This window comes from Lycium barbarum, chromosome 7 (genome assembly GCF_019175385.1).
Source record: "Lycium barbarum isolate Lr01 chromosome 7, ASM1917538v2, whole genome shotgun sequence".
In the NCBI taxonomy this organism is placed as follows: domain Eukaryota; kingdom Viridiplantae; phylum Streptophyta; class Magnoliopsida; order Solanales; family Solanaceae; genus Lycium; species Lycium barbarum.
Window position 1 is genome coordinate 114,053,106 of NC_083343.1, and position 9,173 is coordinate 114,062,278.

A 9,173-nucleotide genomic window follows, 5' to 3' on the forward strand; every position below is an offset into this window, starting at 1 on the left:
AATATGATGGTACAACAGACCCTCAGGAACACGTGACTTCATACACCTGCGCTATAAAAGGCAATGATGTGGAAGGATGAAATTGAATCCGTGTTGCTGAAAAAGTTCGGGGAAACTCTGTCAAAGGGAGCATTGACTTGGTACGACCATCTGCCTTAGCATTTGATCACTTCTTTCAAAATGCTCGCCGATGCGTTCATAAAAGCTCGCGCCGGTGCCAAAAAAGTGCAGGCCCGTAAGGCGGATATTTTCCGTATAGCCCAAAGGGATGACGAGTTATTGCGTGAATTTGTCAACCGATTCCAAAGGGAACGAATGGAGCTCCTTCCGGTTCCGAAGGAATGGGCTGCACAAGCTTTCACCAAGGGGCTCAATCCTCGGAGCTCGACGGCCTCATTTAAACTAAAGGAAAACTTACTGGAATACGAGGCTGTGACCTGGGCGGATGTCAATAACCGATACGAGTCAAAGATTCGGGTAGAGGATGACCAACTCGAGCTTCCCTCGGGGCCCGTAAATATGAACAAAAGCTCGGAGAGATCGCGAAAGAATTATGAACCGGAGTCCAGACCATCGAGGGAAAGGTATCAGCCATACTCTCATCCAGAAAAGCCAAGCTTCAGGTCGAAAAAATCAAGGGTTGGCCCGAGTCATTTCTCCGGGCGGGGTGATAAACTGTCCGAGCACCCGTCGAATAGTCGAGGTCTCTCATTCAGGAGCGATGCCGGAAGCTCGGCCAGTAACAAAGACTTGTCGAGGATATCGAAGTAAAACTTCAACGTCAACACTTCGGACCTCGTCTCGGCTATTGGCCGTATCGCAGATGTAAGATGGCCGAGACCACTAAGGTCAGACCCGGACCAACGGGACCCGAGCATGATGTGTGAATATCATGGAACCCATGGACACAGAACTGAGGATTGTCGCTAGCTAAGAGAGGAGGTGGCTCGGTTACTGAAGAATGGTCATCTCCTAGAATTGCTAAGTGAACGAGCCAAAGGTCCCTACAAGGAAAGGGAGTCTCATAAACAGGTCGAACCAGTAGAACCTCAGCATATAATCAACATGATAATCGGGGGTACCGATACCCCACGAGGGCCGGTGATGAAACGGACGAAGGTTTCTATTGTGCGTGAGAAGCGCAGCTGGGATTACTTACCCGAGGGTTCCATCTCTTTCAGCAACGAGGATGCAGAAGGCATCATTCAACCGCACAATGATGCATTGGTAATCTCTATACTTATTTTTAAAACACAAGTTAAACGTAGTTTGATTGACCCAGGTAGCTTGGCCAACATCATCCGGTGGAGAGTGGTCAAACAGCTAAGGCTACTCGATCAGATCGTACCGGTAGCTCGGGTGCTCAGCGGGTTCAACATGGCGAGCGAAACCACGAAGGGGGAGATCTTTTTTTCGGTTAACATTGATGCCACTATCCAGCAAACGGTGTTCTATGTAATAGAAGGACATATGAAGTATACTGCATTGCTGGGTAGACCTTGGATACATAGCATGAGGGCCGTGCCGTCGACATTACATCAGCTGCTGAAATTCCCGACCCTGGAGGGGATAAAAACCATCTGAGGTGAACAGCCCACTGCAAGGGAGATGTTCGCGGTCGAGGAAGCGACACCTCAGCCCAAAAAATCGGATCAAAAGGAAGAAGATTCAACCGGGGGAAAGGACACCAAATAGCAACTAAAGCACATGGGGTTGGAACCGGATATGAAGAGGATGATTTCGGTGTACCCAGATCGTTCGTCATGCCGAATGACTCGGATGCAACCAAGTAAACAGTAGAGGAGTTGGAGCAAATCACCTTGTTCAAATATCTACCGGACAGAAAGGTACACCTGGGCACGGTTAACCTCGGAGCTTAGGAACAAGTTAATTAAATTTCTTCGAGCTAATGTCGATTACTTCGCATGGTCCCATATAGATATGACAGGTGTGCCACCGGAAGTAACAACTTACAAGCTCAGCTTAGACAGGAGGTTTCCCCCGGTGAAGCAGAAGAGAAGGCTCATGGCAGAGGCGAAACACGCCTTCGTAAAGGATGAGGTAACGAAGCTTTTGAAAATAGGCTCTATCCGGAAGGTAAAGTACCCGGACTGGCTAGCTAATGTAGTAGTGGTACCGAAAAAGGTAATAAATTTCGAATGTGCGTTGATTATAAGGATCTAAACAAAGCATGCCCGAAGGATTCATTTCTGTTGCCTCACATGGATAGAATGATCGATGCGACGATCGAGCATGAGATGTTAAGTTTGCTCGATGCTTACTCCGGGTATAACGAAATCCGGATGCACCCGGAGGATCAAAAGAAAACATTCTTTATTACCCGGTATGGGACTTACTGTTACAACGTCATGCCTTTTGGATTAAAAAATGCCGGTGCAACTTACCAACGCCTAGTTAATGGAATGTTCGAATAACAAATAGGGAACACAATAAAAGTTTATATTGACGACATGGTGGTCAAGTCCCTGGAAACAGAGGACCATTTAAAGCATTTGCAGGAAACCTCGATGTGTTCCGCAAGTACAACATGAAGCTTAACCCGAAAAAATGTGCCTTCGGTGTACGGTCCAGTAAATTTTTGGGTTTCATGGTGTCAAACCGGGGGATTGAAATCAACCCGGATAAGATCAAAGCCATCGAGGATATTGAGGTGGTAAATAACATCAAAGGAGTGCAGAGGCTCACCGGAAGGATAGCGGCGCTGAGTCGTTTCATATCGAGGTCCTCGCATAAGAGTCACCGCTTTTTCTCCTTACTACGAAAGAAGAACGACTTCGTTTGGACTCCGGAGTGTCAAAGAGCTTTACAAGAATCGAAAAGGTACTTGTCCAGCCCGCCGCTACTGCATACACCAAAAGCGGACGAGCAGCTTTTTCTCTGCCTTGCCATCTCCGAGGTAGCGGTAAGTGGTGTTTTGGTCCGAGAAGAATCAGGTACGCAATTCCCCATATACTATGTGAGTAGAACTTTAGAGGATGCGGAGACCCGTTATCCTCACTTGGAAAAGTTGGCATTGGCATTGGTAAGCGCTTCTAGAAAGCTCAAGCCTTATTTTCAATGCCATCCGATATGTGTAGTGACTACTTATCCCCTAAAGAACATCATGCATAAATCGGAATTATCGGGTAGACTAACTAAATGGGCCGTAGAGATTAGCGGATATGATATCGAATACAAGCCTCGGGCGGCCATCAAGTCCCAGATCTTGGCCGATTTTATGGCGGACTTCACCCCGGCTATGGTCCCCGAGGTTGAAAAAGAACTTCTGCTAACCTCGAGGAAAGCTTCGGGTATTTGGTCGCTACACACGGACGGAGCCTCGAACCTCAACGGTTCCGGGCTAGGAATCGTCCTTAGAACCCCCGCCGGAGATGCCGTTCGACAATCCATTAGAACTGTTAAATTGACTAACAATGAAGCCGAGTATGAGGCTATGATTGCAGGTTTGGAATTAGCCCGGAGTATGGGGGCCGAAATAATTGAGGCAAAGTGTGATTCTCTCCTAGTCATCAAAAAGGTGAATGGCGTCTTCGAGGTCAAGGACGAACGGATGCAAAGGTATCTGGAAAATATCCAAGTGATACTACACCGGTTTAAAGAATGGACCATGCAGTATGTACCGAGGGAGCAGAATAGCGAAGCCGATGCATTGGCCAATTTGGGATCTTCAGTAGAAAGGGAAGAAATCAACCCCGGGACTACGGTGCACTTGATGAATTCAGCGATAGAAAACGGGCATGCCGAAATAAACACAATGAGTTTAACTTGGGATTGGCGCAACAAGTACGTCGACTACTTGCGAGATGGAAAGCTCCCGAGTGACCCAAAAGAATCACGGTCACTAAGGACAAAAGCTGCGCGTTTCTGCTTGGTAGACGGCCAATTGTATCGACAGTCTTTCTTCGGACCCCTGGCCAAGTGTTTAGGTCCCGGAGAAATGGAGTATGTGATGAGAGAAATGCACGAGGGGACCTGTGACAACCACTCCGGTGCTAAAGCCCTGGTTCGAAAAATTGTCTGAGTTGGTTACTACTGGAACCAGATGGAGGAAGATTCGAAGAATTTTATCCGGAAATGCGACGGATGTCAAAGACATGCCCCGATGATTCATCAGCCCGGGGAGTTGCTGCATTCGGTGGTGTCACCTTGGCCTTTCATGAAGTGGGAAATGGACATTGTTGGCCTATTGCCATGGGCGCCAGGTAAAGCCCGTTTTATTTTGTTTATAACCGACTATTTATCTTAATGGGTTGAAGCGCAGGCCTTCAAAAAAATTAGATAGAAGGAAGTCATTGACTTCATATGGGACCACATTATTTGTCGTTTCAGCATCCCTGCCGAGATAACTTGTGATAATGGTCCTCAGTTTGTGGGCAGCAAAGTCAATGATTTCCTCGAAGGGTTGAAGATCAAGAAAATCGTATCAACTCCATATAACTTGTGTGCGAATGGACAGGCAGAATCCACGAATAAAACAATAATTCAAAATCCGAGGAAAAGACTTGAAGCGTCAAAGCATCACTAGAGGGAAGTACTACCGGAGGTATTGTGGGCTGACAGAACCATATCGAAATCAAGCATGGGAGAAACACCTTTCTCGTTGGTCTACGGGGCTGAAGCCCTAATTCCCGTAGAAGTTGGTGAACCAAGTCTCCGGTTCAGGTATACCACCAAGGAGTCAAACGAGGAGGCCATGGCCATAAAACTCGATCTCACGGATGAACTTCGCGAAAGTACGTTGGTCAGTATTACAACCCAGAAGCAGAGAATGGAAAGGTACTACAATCGGAGGGCCAATTTTCGACATTTCTAAGTGGGGGACTTGGTGCTTCGGAAAGTTACCTTGAACACCAAGAATCCCAACGAGGGAAAACTGGGTCCGAACTGGGAAGAACCGTACAAGATAACCGAGGTAACGGGCAAATGATCGTATCAGCTGGAATCCATGGACGGGAAACGGTTGCGCAATAACTGGAATGTGGCTCATTTGAAGAGATACTACTGCTAAGGTATGGACACCTCGTGTTTATCTATTAACCTTTTTCTTTTTTTCAAGAAGTCAAGTACCAGATAAAGTTAGGATCTAGGTCTGAAAACACGTGTTGCACTCTTTTCCTTAGTACGGTTTTGTCCCAAAATGGATTTTCCGACAAGGTTTTTTAATGAGGCAACAAGTACAACGTGTTACTTGACAAAGACAAGGACAAACGCTCGGAAACTCGGGGTCACACCCTACGATCTTGTAGCTCGGATAAGCACTAGGGGACTATTGTACCCACATCGAGGTTTACCCCGGTTAGTGGGAAACGGAGGAGCTCAACAAACCAAAACCGGACCTTCTGTATTAGGTTCTGATGTAAGGACCAAACCATCAGAATGAATCGTGTCCACTTAGTATTTGCTACGGCAAAACTAAAATCGGACCTTCTGTATTAGGTTTCGATGTAAGGACCAAACGTTTAGAATGAATTGTGTCCATTTATTATTTGCTGCGGCAAAAACAGAAGGAAACGGAAGAAATTATATCATGTACGTACAAATACTCGCAATACAAAGATTATAGAAAGTTCGGATTACTGTATTTCAGATGTCTTCTTGTTAAAACACCCTACCCTAGTGATTATCGCCGTATTTTGGCATTGCTTCATTCATATACCCTATTCCGGGCACTAAGGTTGAAATTCGACAAAGGCAACAAGGTCACAATGAATTGAGCCAAAAACTTTAAACACACTCGAATGGGGACTGCTACATCAAAATTTGCTAAGGCTGGGATTCAGGTGTCCGAACCTAATCTATGAAAAGTGAATAGCCGAAAAATACCGGCCCTTAACGTGATTCGGAGACGTCTGAATTCACAAAGCATTAGATAAGTCCCACGGGTAAACCACTCGGTCAAATTCCCGGACAAAACGTACCGAACGAAGAGAAAAGCCAATACTTAGGCACAGTCTAAAATAATGACTTCGAGTCTCTGCTTGTCCTAAAAACGGACCGACAATTCGGGCAACAGTCATAAACATTCAAGCAAAAGAAATAAATAAAATCAGGAAAAACGCATGTTCCATTTATACAAGGTTTTTACACCGGAGACCCCTATGGAGTCGAAAAACAAAAATCAAGACAAAAAGGCAAAAAAAAAAAAAGGCTAACTACAGGCCCAGGTCTATCCGGTATGGCTGGATCCGGAGTGTTCGGACACTGTCCGCTCGGAATCTTCGGAGTCAGTATCGAGGGCTCTCTTATCTTATTCCTCGACCCTTTTAGCTTCGATTATCAGGGCCGAAAAATCCGCAAAGCCATGCCCGGTTTGCTCAAGGGTGACCCTCCGAGACTTCCACCGTTCATACTCCACCGCAATTGTAGTATGAGCCTCGGCGCCTCCACACTCCTAATCGGCCTCAGCCTGGGCTAGCTTTGCCACCAGTTCATCCCACTCTTCATCGAAGACCCTTTGGATTTGAGTGGCCGACTCGAGCTCGGCCTTGAGAAGGTCATTAGCTTCGGCCGTCTCCTCGAGTTCGGTTTTCAGCTCATCACAAATCCGGGCCCTATCCTATGCTTTTCGCTCAAACACCCTCATCCGCTCCATGTACTTGGCACTCTCAGATTCAAGCATCCGATGCCTTTCGGCCATGCTCACGACATCGGACTTAACCGAGTCAAGTTCCCCCCGGAGTTGAGAGATAGTGGCTTCGAGCTCACCAAGCCTTAAGGAAAAATGAGCGTTATCCTGGCTAAGGCCGACCTTGTCCGCTTCAAGAAGCCGGTTCTTCTCGACCATTTCGGCCAACTCATTCTTTAATCGAAGGTTTTCGGCCTTCGCCGAGTCAAGCTCGGGTTGAAGGTTGGAAAAAGTAACTGCTCGGTTCAATTCATCCTCCTTCACCCGCAAAAGGTGCTGGAACTTCTCCGTTTCTCGACCTTGGGCATCCAGCTGGCCCTTAAGATCGTCAACTTCTTGCTGAGCGCGGATGAAGGCTTCGTTAATAAGCACCACACTCTCCAAAAGAAACAAGAAGTTAAAACTCCGATAGACGAGAAACTAAAATTCCCAATGAATTATGTAAGGATGGCTGACCAACTTACTCGATTGCCCGCGTGCATGCCCTCGTTAATGAGACACTGCCAGGGGACTCCGTTCATCTTCCGTTTGTCTGAGTCCGAGACGAGGGGCCTCAGGTAGCTTGCTACTCCCACCGGATGAGATAAAAAGCTGCAGTCCTCGGGGACCGTAATCACGGCCGACCTTGTCTTCCTAGGTTCCACACTTGGAGCCGGGAAAATGCGCACTAGGATATCCCTAGCACCGGGTCTCGGTGGACCGGCTAGCCGCCCTCGTGGCTCGAGGGATAGGGAGATGTCCAAAACCAGCAGCTTCCCCGGTAGCAGGAGGAGTATCCGAGAACATGTCATCAAAATTATCCGACCTTGAAGCTGGAGTTGATGAAACCGGAGCGGCCTCAGCAGCTTCGGTAGAGGCAGGGATCCCGGAAGTTGCAGCAGTTTCATAGCCGGGCAGTGGGCCCAAATCCACTGGAACTTCGATCTCGGGGACCGGCTCAGCCCTCAGGTCGGTCTCAGATGCACGCCCAGACCTTCTGGTCCTTTGCAGGGGGGTTTCCTCGGATGAACCATCACCTGAAATATCAATAAATTCAATCGACCTTAGAGGAGTCGTGTAATGAATTTCTTCCCCACCTGTGTGCAAGGCCGGAGCTGACGGTCCTTCCCCGACTGAAGGGAGTGATGAAATGGTGGTGCCTTCCTCTTGAATAGAAGCAACGGGAGGGGTCACACCAATCCTCCGAACGAGGAACTCAGGCTCTGTTTCAACTCTTAGAGTCCGAACAACGCTCCTCGCCCTCTTTTTCGATTTCTGCCCTTTGCCAGAGGGATTTTTTCTCTTGTTAGCGGCAGCAATGATACGGGATGTACCCGCTGAATCGAACTCGGGTGTCGACGCAGCGGGTTCGGCCGCTGGCTCCGGTCTTGGGTTCACCGAGCTCTTGGGTAAACCTGAGTGCCGAAGATGTTACAAAAGAGAAAGGTAGAAAATGCAATGAATACCGATAGAAACAAAGTATTACCGTGGTTATGAGCAACCCATCGGCCATGTGACAGCAGTCCCCATGTCCGTGCTTCGTGGGTGTGCTGGCTAAGAAGAGCACTAACCTATTCGTTGATGTTCCGGACAGCCGGAGGTATCCACGCCACGGCTGGTATAAAGAAGGGGACAAATAGTGAATGTGAAAGGACTAGTGTTTGACAGCAGTCAAAAGCAATTATTAAAAGAACTGAGACTTACGATTATCATTCCGCCTCTCCGGAAAGGGCATGTAGTTGGCCGTAATAATGTCCGCGCTCCTTACCCGGACGTAACGCTCCAGCCAACCCCGGTCTCTATCTTCATCCATCTTCGAAAAGATTGGGTTCCGGCTTCGCTTAGCGAGCTTTATTACACCTCCCGGAACAACCTCGGGGAGTATAACCGGATGAAGTGAGCCAGCGTGAACACTTTTTTCGAGTTATTAGCCAACAGCCGGAGGCAGGCCACGGTCCTTCAGACAATCGAACCAATTTGGGCCAGGGCTACGTTGTAAGTCCGGCACATATCTAGAATAACCGGGTCGATCGGGGGGTCGAGATTGAGTGTGAAAGGGTAGGTGTAAACGTATAAGAAGCCCTCCCGATGGTCGGTGATTGATTCCTCAGGTCCCGAGGCAAAAACTTGTACCGGATGGTTATCCCATCCGCAATCATCCCGGACTAGATCAAGCTTGTCCTCGGTAATGGACGAGGGGTACCGTCTTACATCAAACCCTCTATCGGAAACCAGAGAAGGTTTCTCAACCTCGAAATCCTTGTTATAGTTGGGTTTGGACGGTACAATGTCCAAAGCAGTGGGCTCAAAGGAGATTTTTCCCTTGGGTTGAGAAGTTGGCTCGTTCCGTGAGAAGAAACCGAGGGAACATCATGGGAGGTGGTTTTGGTGTTAGCAGACATTTGGAAGTTATGGAAAAGAAGATTTGGCGAGTTCGAAAAAGAAGTTAAAAAATAGAATAAGGGAGCAGTCAAGGAAAAATTCAAAACGGTAAGAGTAGGAAGAAAAAGAAGCAGCACTTTCTAAACAAAAACAGTTAAAGAAGTTG